The following is a 16402-nucleotide window of genomic DNA, read 5'->3' as shown; positions in this document are numbered from 1 at the left end:
AACGGATTGATACTGCTGGAAAGTCAATGAAATGTACTTTTTGAAATTGTCTCTATTTCTTCAGCGCGGGATAACGGCTAGGATTGGTCCCACAGTAAGAAATGACTTATTTATCTAAATTTCTAAATGAAGCGCTACCACAGCGCCCAGTGTAACTGCTGAGTTTCGGCAATCATTTCATATTAAGAAGAATGTTTTTTCTTGGAGTCCATTTCTATCATTTATCACATTGATCAGGTCACAGTCCAGAGTTAGTTCAATTAAGTCCCACAGTCAATCGTTTCACTGTTAAAAGCGATGCAACCTAGTAATATCAGATAAATATCGCTAAATACATGTTGGTACGAATATGTGACCCAACCGTTGAAACTCAAACGGACCGACACCGTTAAAAAGTCAATGAAATGTAGTTTTTGAAACTGTCGCTATTTCTTAAGCACGCGATAACGGCTAGGATTGGTCCCACAGTAAAAAATGACTTTTTTATCTTAATTTTCAATTGAAGCGCTACCACAGCGCCCAGTGTAATCGCTGAGTTTCGGCAATCATTTCATATTAAGAAGAATGTTATTTCTTGGAGTCCAATTGTCTCACTTTCACATTTATAAGGGCACAGTCCGTAATAAGTTCAATTAAGTCCCACAGTCAATGTTTTCACTGTTAAAAGCGATGCAACCTAGTAATATCAGATAAATATCGCTAAATACATGTTGGTACGAATATGTGACCCAACCGTTGTAACTCAAACGGATTGACACCGTAAGAAAGTCAATGAAATGTAGGTTTTGAAACTGTCGCTATTTCCTCAGCGTGCAAAAACGGATAGGATTGGTCCCACAGTAAAGAACGACTCATTTATCTAAATTTTTAAATGAAGCGCTAACACAACGCCCAGTGTAATCGCTGATTTGCGGCAATCACGTCAAATTAAGAAGAATGTTTTTTCTTGGAGTCCATTTGTGTCATTTATCACATTGATCAGGTCACAGTCCAGAGTTAGTTCAATTAAGTCCCATAGTCAATCGTTTCACTGTTAAAAGCGATGCAACCTAGTAATATCAGATAAATATCGCTAAATACATGTTGGTACGAACATGTGACCCAACCGTTGAAGCTCAAACGGACTGACACCGTTAGAAAGTCAATGAAATGTAGTTTTTGAAACTGTCGCTATTCTTTAAGCGCGCGATAACGGCTAGGATTGGCCCCACAGTAAAAAATGACTTTTTTATTTTAATTTTTAATTGAAGCGCTACCACAGCGTCCAGTGTAATCGCTGAGTTTCAGCATTCATGTCAAATTAACAAGAATGTTATTTCTTGGAGTCCAATTGTCTCATTTATCACATTTATCAGGTAAAAGTCCAAAATCAGTTCAATTAAGTCCCACAGTCAATCGTTTCACTGTTAAAAGCGATACAACCTAGTAATAACGGAAAGATATCACGAAATACATGTTGGTAAGAATATGTGCCTCAACCGTTGTAACTCAAACGGATTGATACTGTTGGAAAGTCAATGAAATGTACTTTTTGAAATTGTCTCTATTTCTTCAGCGCGGGATAACGGCTAGGATTGGTCCCACAGTAAGAAATGACTTATTTATCTAAATTTTTTAATGAAGCGCTACCACAGCGCCCAGTGTAATTGCTGAGTTTCGGCAATCATTTCATATTAAGAAAAATGTTATTTCTTGGAGTCCAATTGTCTCACTTTCACATTTATAAGGTCACAGTCCATAATCAGTTCAAATAAGTCCCACAGTCAATGTTTTCATTGTTAAAAGCCATACACCCTAGTATTATCAGAAAAAGTATCGCTAAATACATGGTAGTACGAATATGTGACCCAACCGTTGTAACTCAAACGGATTGACACCGTAAGGAAGTCAATGAAATGTAGGTTGTGCAACTGTCGCTATTTCTTCAGCGTGCCATAACGGATAGGATTGGTCCCACAGTAAAGAACGATTCATTTAACTTAATTTTTTAAATGAAGCGCTACCACAACGCCCAGTGTAATCGCTGATTTCCGGCAATCACGTCAAATTAAGAAGAATGTTATTTCTTGGAGTCCAATTGTCTCACTTTCACATTTATAAGGTCACAGTCCATAATCAGTTCAATTAAGTCCCACAGTCAATGTTTTCATTGTTAAAAGCCATACAACCTAGTAATATCAGAAAAAGTATCGCTAAATACATGGTAGTACGAATATGTGACCCAACCGTTGTAACTCAAACGGATTGACACCGTAAGGAAGTCAATGAAATGTAGGTTTTGCAACTGTCGCTATTTCTTCAGCGTGCCATAACGGATAGGATTGGTCCCACAGTAAAGAACGATTCATTTAACTTAATTTTTTAAATGAAGCGCTACCACAACGCCCAGTGTAATCGCTGATTTCCGGCAATCACGTCAAATTAAGAAGAATGTTTTTTCTTGGAGTCCATTTGTGTCATTTATCACATTGATCAGGTCACAGTCCAGAGTTAGTTCAATTAAGTCCCACAGTCAATCGTTTCACTGTTAAAAGCGATGCAACCTAGTAATATCAGATAAATATCGCTAAATACATGTTGGTACGAATATGTGACCCAACCGTTGAAACTCAAACGGACCGACACCGTTAGAAAGTCAATGAAATGTAGTTTTTGAAACTGTCGCTATTTCTTAAGAACGCGATAACGGCTAGGATTGGTCCCACAGTAAAAAATGACTTTTTTATCTTAATTTTTAATTGAAGCGCTACCACAGCGCCCAGTGTAATCGCTGAGTTTCGGCAATCATTTCATATTAAGAACAATGTTATTTCTTGGAGTCCAATTGTCTCACTTTCACATTCATAAGGTCACAGTCCATAATCAGTTCTATTAAGTCCCACAGTCAATGGTTTCACTGTTAAAAGCCATACAACCTAGTAATATCAGAAAAAGTATCGCTAAATACATGTTGGTACGAATATGTGACCCAACCGTTGTAACTCAAACGGATTGACACCGTAAGAAAGTCAATGAAATGTAGGTTTTGAAACTGTCGCTATTTCCTCAGCGTGCAATAACGGATAGGATTGGTCTCACAGTAAAGAACGACTCATTTATCTAAATTTTTAAATGAAGCGCTAACACAACGCCCAGTGTAATCGGTGATTTGCGGCAATCACGTCAAATTAAGAAGAATGTTTTTTCTTGGAGTCCATTTGTGTCATTTATCACATTGATCAGGTCACAGTCCAGAGTTAGTTCAATTAAGTCCCACAGTCAATCGTTTCACTGTTAAAAGCGATGCAACCTAGTAATATCAGATAAATATCGCTAAATACATGTTGGTACGAACATGTGACCCAACCGTTGAAGCTCAAACGGACTGACACAGTTAGAAAGTCAATGAAATGTAGTTTTTGAAACTGTCGCTATTCTTTAAGCGCGCGATAACGGCTAGGATTGGCCCCACAGTAAAAAATGACTTTTTTATCTTAATTTTTAATTGAAGCGCTACCACAGCGTCCAGTGTAATCGCTGAGTTTCGGCAATCATGTCAAATTAACAAGAATGTTATTTCTTGGAGTCCAATTGTCTCATTTATCACATTTATCAGGTAAAAGTCCAAAATCAGTTCAATTAAGTCCCACAGTCAATCGTTTCACTGTTAAAAGCGATACAACCTAGTAATAACGGAAAGATATCACGAAATACATGTTGGTAAGAATATGTGCCTCAACCGTTGCAACTCAAACGGATTGATACTGTTGGAAAGTCAATGAAATGTACTTTTTGAAATTGTCTCTATTTCTTCAGCGCGGGATAACGGCTAGGATTGGTCCCACAGTAAGAAATGACTTATTTATCTAAATTTCTAAATGAAGCGCTACCACAGCGCCCAGTGTAACTGCTGAGTTTCGGCAATCATTTCATATTAAGAAGAATGTTTTTTCTTGGAGTCCATTTCTATCATTTATCACATTGATCAGGTCACAGTCCAGAGTTAGTTCAATTAAGTCCCACAGTCAATCGTTTCACTGTTAAAAGCGATGCAACCTAGTAATATCAGATAAATATCGCTAAATACATGTTGGTACGAATATGTGACCCAACCGTTGAAACTCAAACGGACCGACACCGTTAAAAAGTCAATGAAATGTAGTTTTTGAAACTGTCGCTATTTCTTAAGCACGCGATAACGGCTAGGATTGGTCCCACAGTAAAAAATGACTTTTTTATCTTAATTTTCAATTGAAGCGCTACCACAGCGCCCAGTGTAATCGCTGAGTTTCGGCAATCATTTCATTGTAAGAAGAATGTTATTTCTTGGAGTCCAATTGTCTCACTTTCACATTTATAAGGGCACAGTCCGTAATAAGTTCAATTAAGTCCCACAGTCAATGTTTTCATTGTTAAAAGCCATACAACCTAGTAATATCAGAAAAAGTATCGCTAAATACATGGTAGTACGAATATGTGACCCAACCGTTGTAACTCAAACGGATTCACACCGTAAGGAAGTCAATGAAATGTAGGTTTTGCAACTGTCGCTATTTCTTCAGCGTGCCATTACGGATAGGATTGGTCCCACAGTAAAGATCGATTCATTTATCTAAATTTTTAAATGAAGCGCTACCACAACGCCCAGTGTAATCGCTGATTTCCGGCAATCACGTCAAATTAAGAAGAATGTTTTTTCTTGGAGTGCATTTGTGTCATTTATCACATTGATCAGGTCACAGTCCAGAGTTAGTTCAATTAAGACCGACAGTCAATCGTTTCACTGTTAAAAGCGATGCAACCTAGTAATATCAGATAAATATCGCTAAATACATGTTGGTACGAATATGTGACCCAACCGTTGTAACTCAAACGGATTGACACCGTAAGAAAGTCAATGAAATGTACTTTTTGAGATTGTCTCTATTTCTTCAGCGCGGGATAACGGCTAGGATTGGTGCCACAGTAAAGAACGACTCATTTATCTAAATTTTTAAATGAAGCGCTAACACAACGCCCAGTGTAATCGCTGATTTGCGGCAATCACGTCAAATTAAGAAGAATGTTTTTTCTTGGAGTCCATTTGTGTCATTTATCACATTGATCAGGTCACAGTCCAGAGTTAGTTCAATTAAGTCCCACAGTCAATCGTTTCACTGTTAAAAGCGATGCAACCTAGTAATATCAGATAAATATCGCTAAATACATGTTGGTACGAATATCTGACCCAACCGTTGAAACTCAAACGGACCGACACCGTTAAAAAGTCAATGAAATGTAGTTTTTGAAACTGTCGCTATTTCTTAAGCACGCGATAATGGCTAGGATTGGTCCCACATTAAAATATGACTTTTTATCTTAATTTTTAATTGAAGCGCTACCACAGCGCCCAGTGTAATCGCTGAGTTTCGGCAATCATTTCATATTAAGAAGAATGTTATTTCTTGGAGTCCAATTGTCTCACTTTCACATTTATAAGGTCACAGTCCATAATCAGTTCAATTAAGTCCCACAGTCAATCGTTTCACTGTTAAAAGCGATGCAACCTAGTAATATCAGATAAATATCGCTAAATACATGTTGGTACGAACATGTGACCCAACCGTTGAAGCTCAAACGGACTGACACAGTTAGAAAGTCAATGAAATGTAGTTTTTGAAAGTGTCGCTATTCTTTAAGCGCGCGATAACGGCTAGGATTGGCCCCACAGTAAAAAATGACTTTTTTATCCTAATTTTTAATTGAAGCGCTACCACAGCGTCCAGTGTAATCGCTGAGTTTCGGCAATCATGTCAAATTAACAAGAATGTTATTTCTTGGAGTCCAATTGTCTCATTTATCACATTTATCAGGTAAAAGTCCAAAATCAGTTCAATTAAGTCCCACAGTCAATCGTTTCACTGTTAAAAGCGATACAACATAGTAATAACGGAAAGATATCACGAAATACATGTTGGTAAGAATATGTGCCTCAACCGTTGCAACTCAAACGGATTGATACTGTTGGAAAGTCAATGAAATGTACTTTTTGAAATTGTCTCTATTTCTTCAGCGCGGGATAACGGCTAGGATTGGTCCCACAGTAAGAAATGACTTATTTATCTAAATTTTTAAATGAAGCGCTACCACAGCGCCCAGTGTAACTGCTGAGTTTCGGCAATCATTTCATATTAAGAAGAATGTTTTTTCTTGGAGTCCATTTCTGTCATTTATCACATTGATCAGGTCACAGTCCAGAGTTAGTTCAATTAAGTCCCACAGTCAATCGTTTCACTGTTAAAAGCGATGCAACCTAGTAATATCAGATAAATATCGCTAAATACATGTTGGTACGAATATGTGACCCAACCGTTGTAACTCAAACGGATTGACACCGTAAGAAAGTCAATGAAATGTAGTTTTTGAAACTGTCGCTATTTCCTCAGCGTGCAATAACGGATAGGATTGGTGCCACAGTAAAGAACGACTCATTTATCTAAATTTTTAAATGAAGCGCTAACACAACGCCCAGTGTAATCGCTGATTTGCGGCAATCACGTCAAATTAAGAAGAATGTTTTTTCTTGGAGTCCATTTCTGTCATTTATCACATTGATCAGGTCACAGTCCAGAGTTAGTTCAATTAAGTCCCACAGTCAATCGTTTCACTGTTAAAAGCTATGCAACCTAGTGATATCAGATAAATATCGCTAAATACATGTTGGTACAAACATGTGACCCAATCGTTGAAGCTCAAACGGACTGACACCGTTAGAAAGTCAATGAAATGTAGTTTTTGAAACTGTCGCTATTCCTTAAGCGCGTGATAACGGCTAGGATTGGTCCCACAGAAAAAATGACTTTTTTTATCTTAATTTTTAATTGAAGCGCTACCACAGCGTCCAGTGTAATTGCTGAGTTTCGGCAATCATGTCAAATTAACAAGAATGTTGTTTCTTGGAGTCCAATTGTCTCATTTATTACATTTATCAGGTAAAAGTCCAAAATCAGTTCAATTAAGTCCCACAGTCAATCGTTTTACTGTTAAAAGCGATACAACCTAGTAATAACGGAAAGATATCACGAAATACATGTTGGTAAGAATATGTGCCTCAACCGTTGTAACTCAAACGGATTGATACTGTTGGAAAGTCAATGAAATGTACTTTTTGAAATTGTCTCTATTTCTTCAGCGCGGGATAACGGCTAGGATTGGTCCCACAGTAAGAAATGACTTATTTATCTAAATTTTTAAATGAAGCGCTACCACAGCGCCCAGTGTAATTGCTGAGTTTCGGCAATCATTTCATATTAAGAAGAATGTTTTTTCTTGGAGTACATTTGTGTCATTTATCACATTGATCAGGTCACAGTCCAGAGTTAGTTCAATTAAGTCCCACAGTCAATCGTTTCACTGTTAAAAGCGATGCAACCTAGTAATATCAGATAAATATCGCTAAATACATGTTGGTACGAATATCTGACCCAACCGTTGAAACTCAAACGGACCGACACCGTTAAAAAGTCAATGAAATGTAGTTTTTGAAACTGTCGCTATTTCTTAAGCACGCGATAATGGCTAGGATTGGTCCCACAGTAAAATATGACTTTTTATCTCAATTTTTAAGTGAAGCGCTACCACAGCGCCCAGTGTAATCGCTGAGTTTCGGCAATCATTTCATATTAAGAAGAATGTTATTTCTTGGAGTCCAATTGTCTCACTTTCACATTTATAAGGTCACAGTCCATAATCAGTTCAATTAAGTCCCACAGTCAATGTTTTCATTGTTAAAAGCCATACAACCTAGTAATATTAGAAAAAGTATCGCTAAATACATGGTAGTACGAATATGTGACCCAACCGTTGAAACTCAAACGGACCGACACCGTTAGAAAGTCAATGAAGTGTAGTTTTTGAAACTCTCGCTATTTCTTAAGCACGCGATAACGGCTAGGATTGGTCCCACAGTAAAAAATGACTTTTTTATCTTAATTTTTAATTGAAGCGCTACCACAGCGCCCAGTGTAATCGCTGAGTTTCGGCAATCATTTCATATTAAGAAGAATGTTATTTCTTGGAGTCCAATTGTCTCACTTTCACATTTATAAGGTCACAGTCCATAATCAGTTCAATTAAGTCCCACAGTCAATGGTTTCACTGTTAAAAGCCATAAAACCTAGTATAATCAGAAAAAGTATCGCTAATTACATGTTGGTACGAATATGTGACCCAACCGTAGTAACTCAAACGGATTGACACCGTAAGAAAATCAATGAAATGTAGGTTTTGAAACTGTCGCTATTTCTTCAGGGTGCAATAACGGATAGGATTGGTCCCACAGTAAAGAACGACTCATTTATCTAAATTTTTAAATGAAGCGCTACCACAACGCCCAGTGTAATCGCTGATTTCCGGCAATCACGTCAAATTAAGAAGAATGTTTTTTCTTGGAGTCCATTTGTGTCATTTATCACATTGATCAGGTCACAGTCCAGAGTTAGTTCAATTAAGTCCCACAGTCAATCGTTTCACTGTTAAAAGCAATGCAACCTAGTAATATCAGATAAATATCGCTAAATACATGTTGGTACGAATATGTGACCCAACCGTTGAAACTCAAACGGACTGACACCGTTAGAAATTCAATGAAATGTAGTTTTTGAAACTGTCGCTATTCCTTATGCGCGCGATAACGGCTAGGATTGGTCCCACAGTAAAAAATGACTTTTTTATCTTAATTTTTAATTGAAGCGCTACCACAGCGCCCAGTGTAATCGCTGAGTTTCGGCAATCATTTCATATTAAGAAGAATGTTATTTCTTGGAGTCCAATTGTCTCACTTTCACATTTATAAGGTCACAGTCCATAATCAGTTCAATTAAGTCCCACAGTCAATGGTTTCACTGTTAAAAGCCATAAAACCTAGTGTAATCAGAAAAAGTATCGCTAATTACATGTTGGTACGAATATGTGACCCAACCGTTGTAACTCAAACGGATTGACACCGTAAGAAAATCAATGAAATGTAGGTTTTGAAACTGTCGCTATTTCTTCAGGGTGCAATAACGGATAGGATTGGTCCCACAGTAAAGAACGACTCATTTATCTAAATTTTTAAATGAAGCGCTACCACAACGCCCAGTGTAATCGCTGATTTCCGGCAATCACGTCAAATTAAGAAGAATGTTTTTTCTTGGAGTCCATTTGTGTCATTTATCACATTGATCAGGTCACAGTCCAGAGTTAGTTCAATTAAGTCCCACAGTCAATCGTTTCACTGTTAAAAGCAATGCAACCTAGTAATATCAGATAAATATCGCTAAATACATGTTGGTACGAATATGTGACCCAACCGTTGAAACTCAAACGGACTGACACCGTTAGAAATTCAATGAAATGTAATTTTTGAAACTGTCGCTATTCCTTAAGCGCGCGATAACGGCTAGGATTGGTCCCACAGTAAAAAATGACTTTTTTATCTTAATTTTTAATTGAAGCGCTACCACAGCGCCCAGTGTATTAGTTGAGTTTTGGGAATCATTTCATATTAAGAAGAATGTTATTTCTTGGAGTCCAATTGTCTCACTTTCACATTTATAAGGTCACAGTCCATAATCAGTTCAATTAAGTCCCACAGTCAATGGTTTCACTGTTAAAAGCCATACAACCTAGTAATATCAGAAAAAGTATCGCTAAATACATGTTGGTACGAATATGTGACCCTACCGTTGTAACTCAAACGGATTGACACCGTTAGAAAATCAATGAAATGTAGTTTTTGAAACTGTCGCTATTTTTTCAGCGAGCGATAACAGGTGGGATTGGTCCCACAGTAAAGAACGACTTATTTATCTAATTTTTTAAATAAAGCGCTACCACAGCGTCCAGTGTAATCGCTGAGTTCCGGCAATCATGTTAAATTAAGAAGAATTTTTTTTTAAAGTCCATTTGTGTCATTTATCACATTGATCAGGTCACGGTCCAAATTTAGTTCAATTAAGTCCCACAGTCCATCGTTTCACTGCTCAAAGCGATGCAAACTAGTAATATCAGATAAATATCAAGAAATACATGTTCGTACGCATATGTGACTCAACCGTTGTAACTCAAACGGATTAGTACTGTTAGAAAGTCAATGAAATGTATTTTTTGAAACTGTCGCTATTTCCTCAGCGCGCGATAACGTCTAGGATTGGTCCCACAATAAAAAAATGACTTTTTTATCATAATTCTTAAATGAAGCGCTACCACAGAGCCCAGTGTAATCACTGAGTTTCCGCAATCATGTCAAATTAAGAAGAATGTTATTTCTTGGAGTCCAATTGTCTCCTTCATCACATTTATCAGGTGACAGTCCAAAGTTAGTTCAATTAAGTCCCACGGTCAATCGTTTCATAGTTAAAAGCGATGCAACCTAGTAATGTTAGAAAAATATCGCTAAATACATGTTGGTACGAATATGTGACCCAACCGTTGTAACTCAAACGGATTGACACCGTTAGAAAGTCAATGAAATGTAGTTTTTGAAACTGTCGCTATTTTTTCAGCGCGCAATAACGGGTGGGATTGGTCCCACAATAAAAAATGACTTTTTTTATCTTAATTCTTAAATGAAGCGCTACCACAGAGCCCAGTGTATTAGGTGAGTTTTGGGAATCATTTCATATTAAGAAGAATGTTATTTCTTGGAGTCCAATTGTCTCACTTTCACATTTATAAGGTCACAGTCCATAATCAGTTCAATTAAGTCCCACAATCAATGGTTTCACTGTTAAAAGCCATACAACCTAGTAATATCAGAAAAAGTATCGCTAAATACATGCTGGTACGAATATGTGACCCAACCGTTGTAACTCAAACGGATTGACACCGTTAGAAAATCAATGAAATGTAGTTTTTGAAACTGTCGCTATTTTTTCAGCGCGCGATAACAGGTGGGATTGGTCCCACAGTAAAGAACGACTTATTTATCTAATTTTTTAAATGAAGCGCTACCACAGCGTCCAGTGTAATCGCTGAGTTCCGGCAATCATGTCAAATTAAGAAGTATTTTTTTTTAAAGTCCATTTGTGTCATTTATCACATTGATCAGGTCACGGTCCAAATTTAGTTCAATTAAGTCCCACAGTCAATCGTTTCACTGCTCAAAGCGATGCAAACTAGTAATATCAGATAAATATCAAGAAATACATGTTCGTACGAATATGTGACTCAACCGTTGTAACTCAAACGGATTAGTACTGTTAGAAAGTCAATGAAATGTAGTTTTTGAAACTGTTGCTATTTCCTCAGCGCGCGATAACGTCTAGGATTGGTCCCACAATAAAAAAATGACTTTTTTTATCATAATTCTTAAATGAAGCGCTACCACAGAGCCCAGTGTAATCACTGAGTTTCCGCAATCATGTCAAATTAAGAAGAATGTTATTTCTTGGAGTCCAATTGTCTCCTTTATCACATTTATCAGGTGACAGTCCAAAGTTAGTTCAATTAAGTCCCACGTTCAATCGTTTCATAGTTAAAAGCGATGCAACCTAGTAATGTTAGAAATATATCGCTAAATACATGTTGGTACGAATATGTGACCCAACCGTTGTAACTCAAACGGATTGACACCGTTAGAAAGTCAATGAAATGTAGTTTTTGAAACTGTCGCTATTTTTTCAGCGCGCAATAACGGGTGGGATTGGTCCCACAGTAAAGAACGACTTATTTATCTAATTTTTTGAATAAAGCCCTACCACAGCGCCCAGTGTAATCGCTGAGTTCCGGCAATCATGTCAAATTAAGAAGAATTTTTTTTTAAATTCCATTTGTGTCATTTATCACATTAATCAGGTCACGGTCCAAATTTAGTTCAATTAACTCCCACAGTCAATCGTTTCACTGCTCAAAGCGATGCAAACTAGTAATATCAGATAAATATCAAGAAATACATGTTGGTACGAATATGTGACTCAACCGTTGTAACTGAAACGGATTAGTACTGTTAGAAAGTCAATGAAATGTAGTTTTTGAAACTGTCGCTATTTCCTCAGCGCGCGATAACGTCTAGGATTGGTCCCACAATAAAAAATGACTTTTTTTATCTTAATTCTTAAATGAAGCGCTACCACAGAGCCCAGTGTATTAGGTGAGTTTTGGGAATCATTTCATATTAAGAAGAATGTTATTTCTTGGAGTCCAATTGTCTCACTTTCACATTTATAAGGTCACAGTCCATAATCAGTTCAATTAAGTCCCACAATCAATGGTTTCACTGTTAAAAGCCATACAACCTAGTAATATCAGAAAAAGTATCGCTAAATACATGCTGGTACGAATATGTGACCCAACCGTTGTAACTCAAACGGATTGACACCGTTAGAAAATCAATGAAATGTAGTTTTTGAAACTGTCGCTATTTTTTCAGCGCGCGATAACAGGTGGGATTGGTCCCACAGTAAAGAACGACTTATTTATCTAATTTTTTAAATGAAGCGCTACCACAGCGTCCAGTGTAATTGCTGAGTTCCGGCAATCATGTCAAATTAAGAAGAATTTTTTTTTAAAGTCCATTTGTGTCATTTATCACATTGATCAGGTCACGGTCCAAATTTAGTTCAATTAAGTCCCACAGTCAATCGTTTCACTGCTCAAAGCGATGCAAACTAGTAATATCAGATAAATATCAAGAAATACATGTTCGTACGAATATGTGACTCAACCGTTGTAACTCAAACGGATTAGTACTGTTAGAAAGTCAATGAAATGTAGTTTTTGAAACTGTTGCTATTTCCTCAGCGCGCGATAACGTCTAGGATTGGTCCCACAATAAAAAAATGACTTTTTTTATCATAATTCTTAAATGAAGCGCTACCACAGAGCCCAGTGTAATCACTGAGTTTCCGCAATCATGTCAAATTAAGAAGAATGTTATTTCTTGGAGTCCAATTGTCTCCTTTATCACATTTATCAGGTGACAGTCCAAAGTTAGTTCAAGTAAGTCCCACGGTCAATCGTTTCATAGTTAAAAGCGATGCAACCTAGTAATGATAGAAAAATATCGCTAAATACATGTTGGTACGAATATGTGACCCAACCGTTGTAACTTAAACGGATTGACACCGTTTGAAAGTCAATGAAATTTAGTTTTTGAAACTGTCGCTATTTTTTCAGCACGCGATAACGGGTGGGATTGGTCCCACAGTAAAGAACGACTTATTTATCTAATTTTTTGAATGAAGCCTTACCACAGCGCCCAGTGTAATCGCTGAGTTCCGGCAATCATTTCAAATTAAGAAGAATTTTTTTTTAAATTCCATTTGTGTCATTTATCACATTGATCAGGTCACGGTCCAAATTTAGTTCAATTAAGTCCCACAGTCAATCGTTTCACTGCTCAAAGCGATGCAAACTAGTAATATCAGATAAATATCAAGAAATACATGTTGGTACGAATATGTGACTCAACCGTTGTAACTCAAACGGATTAGTACTGTTAGAAAGTCAATGAAATGTAGTTTTTGAAACTGTCGCTATTTCCTCAGCGCGCGATAACGTCTAGGATTGGTCCCACAATAAAAAATGACTTTTTTTATCTTAATTCTTAAATGAGGCGCTACCACAGAGCCCAGTGTAATCGCTGAGTTTCCGCAATCATGTCAAATTAAGACGAATGTTATTTCTTGGAGTCCAATTGTCTCACTTTCACATTTATAAGGTCACAGTCCATAATCAGTTCAATTAAGTCCCAAAGTCAATGGTTTCACAGTTAAAAGCCATACAACCTAGTAATATCAGAAAAAGTATCGCTAAATACATGTTGGTACGAATATGTGACCCAACCGTTGTAACTCAAACGGATTGACACCGTTAGAAAATCAATGAAATGTAGTTTTTGAAACTGTCGCTATTTTTTCAACGCGCGATAACGGGTGGGATTGGTCCCACAGTAAAGAACGACTTATTTATCTAATTTTTTAAATGAAGCGCTACCGCAGCGCCCAGTGTAATCGCTGAGTTCCGGCAATCATGTCAAATTAAGAAGAATTTTTTCTTTAAAGTCCATTTGTGTCATTTATCACATTAATCAGGTCACGGTCCAAATTTAGTTCAATTAAATGCCACAGTCAATCGTTTTACTGCTCAAAGCGATGCAAACTAGTAATATCAGGTAAATATCAAGAAATACATGTTGGTACGAATATGTGACTCAAGCGTTGTAACTCAAACGGATTAGTACTGTTAGAAAGTCAATGAAATGTAGTTTTTGAAACTGTCGCTATTTCCTCAGCGCGCGATAACGTCTAGGATTGGTCCCACAATAAAGAAATGACTTTTTTTATCTTAATTCTTAAATGAAGCGCTACCACAGAGCCCAGTGTAATCGCTGAGTTTCCGCAATCATGTCAAATTAAGAAGAATGTTATTTCTTGGAGTCCAATTGTCTCCTTCATCACATTTATCAGGTGACAGTCCAAAGTTAGTTCAATTAAGTCCCACGGTCAATCGTTTCATAGTTAAAAGCGATGCAACCTAGTAATGTTAGAAAAATATCGCTAAATACATGTTGGTACGAATGTGTGACCCAACCGTTGTAACTCAAACGGATTGACACCGTTAGAAAGTCAATGAAATGTAGTTTTTGAAACTGTCCCTTTTTTTTCAGCGCGCGATAACGGGTGGGATTGGTCCCACAGTAAAGAACGACTTATTTATCTAATTTTTTGAATGAAGCGCTACCACAGCGCCCAGTGTAATCGCTGAGTTCCGGCAATCATGTCAAATTAAGAAGAATTTTTTTTTTAAAGTCCATTTGTGTCATTTATCACATTGATCAGGTCACGGTCCAAATTTAGTTCAATTGAGTCCCACAGTCAATCGTTTCACTGCTCAAAGCGATGCAAACTAGTAATATCAGATATATATCAAGAAATACATGTTGGTACGAATATGTGACTCAACCGTTGTAACTCAAACGGATTAGTACTGTTAGAAAGTCAATGACATGAAGTTTTTGAAACTGTCGCTATTTCTTCAGCGCGCGATAACGTCTAGGATCGGTCCCACAATAAAAAATGACTTTTTTTATCTTAATTCTTAAATGAAGCGCTACCACAGAGCTCAGTGTAATCGCTGAGTTTCCGCAATCATGTCAAATTAAGAAGAATGTTATTTCTTGGAGTCCAATTGTCTCACTTTCACATTTATAAGGTCACAGTCCATAATCAGTTCAATTAAGTCCCACAGTCAATAGTTTCACTGTTAAAAGCCATACAACCTAGTAATATCATAAAAAGTATCGCTGAATAAATGTTGGTGCGAATATGTGACCCAACCGTTGTAACTCAAACGGATTGACACCGTTAGAAAGTCAATGAAATGTAGTTTTTGAAACTGTCGCTATTTTTTCAGCGCGCGATAACGGGTGGGATTGGTCCCACAGTAAAGAACGACTTATTTATCTAATTTTTTGAATGAAGCCTTACCACAGCGCCCAGTGTAATCGCTGAGTTCCGGCAATCATTTCAAATTAAGAAGAATTTTTTTTTAAATTCCATTTGTGTCATTTATCACATTGATCAGGTCACGGTCCAAATTTAGTTCAATTAAGTCCCACAGTCAATCGTTTCACTGCTCAAAGCGATGCAAACTAGTAATATCAGATAAATATCAAGAAATACATGTTGGTACGAATATGTGACTCAACCGTTGTAACTCAAACGGATTAGTACTGTTAGAAAGTCAATGAAATATAGTTTTTGAAACTGTCGCTATTTCCTCAGCGCGCGATAACGTCTAGGATTGGTCCCACAATAAAAAATGACTTTTTTTATCTTAATTCTTAAATGAGGCGCTACCACAGAGCCCAGTGTAATCGCTGAGTTTCCGCAATCATGTCAAATTAAGACGAATGTTATTTCTTGGAGTCCAATTGTCTCACTTTCACATTTATAAGGTCACAGTCCATAATCAGTTCAATTAAGTCCCAAAGTCAATGGTTTCACAGTTAAAAGCCATACAACCTAGTAATATCAGAAAAAGTATCGCTAAATACATGTTGGTACGAATATGTGACCCAACCGTTGTAACTCAAACGGATTGACACCGTTAGAAAGTCAATGAAATGTAGTTTTTGAAACTGTCGCTATTTTTTCAGCGCGCGATAACGTCTAGGATTGGTCCCACAATAAAAAATGACTTTTTTTATCTTAATTCTTAAATGAGGCGCTACCACAGAGCCCAGTGTAATCGCTGAGTTTCCGCAATCATGTCAAATTAAGACGAATGTTATTTCTTGGAGTCCAATTGTCTCACTTTCACATTTATAAGGTCACAGTCCATAATCAGTTCAATTAAGTCCCAAAGTCAATGGTTTCACAGTTAAAAGCCATACAACCTAGTAATATCAGAAAAAGTATCGCTAAATACATGTTGGTACGAATATGTGACCCAACCGTTG

This window comes from Hydractinia symbiolongicarpus, chromosome 13 (assembly GCF_029227915.1).
Source record: "Hydractinia symbiolongicarpus strain clone_291-10 chromosome 13, HSymV2.1, whole genome shotgun sequence".
NCBI lineage: Eukaryota > Metazoa > Cnidaria > Hydrozoa > Anthoathecata > Hydractiniidae > Hydractinia > Hydractinia symbiolongicarpus.
This window is presented reverse-complemented; position numbering follows the sequence as displayed.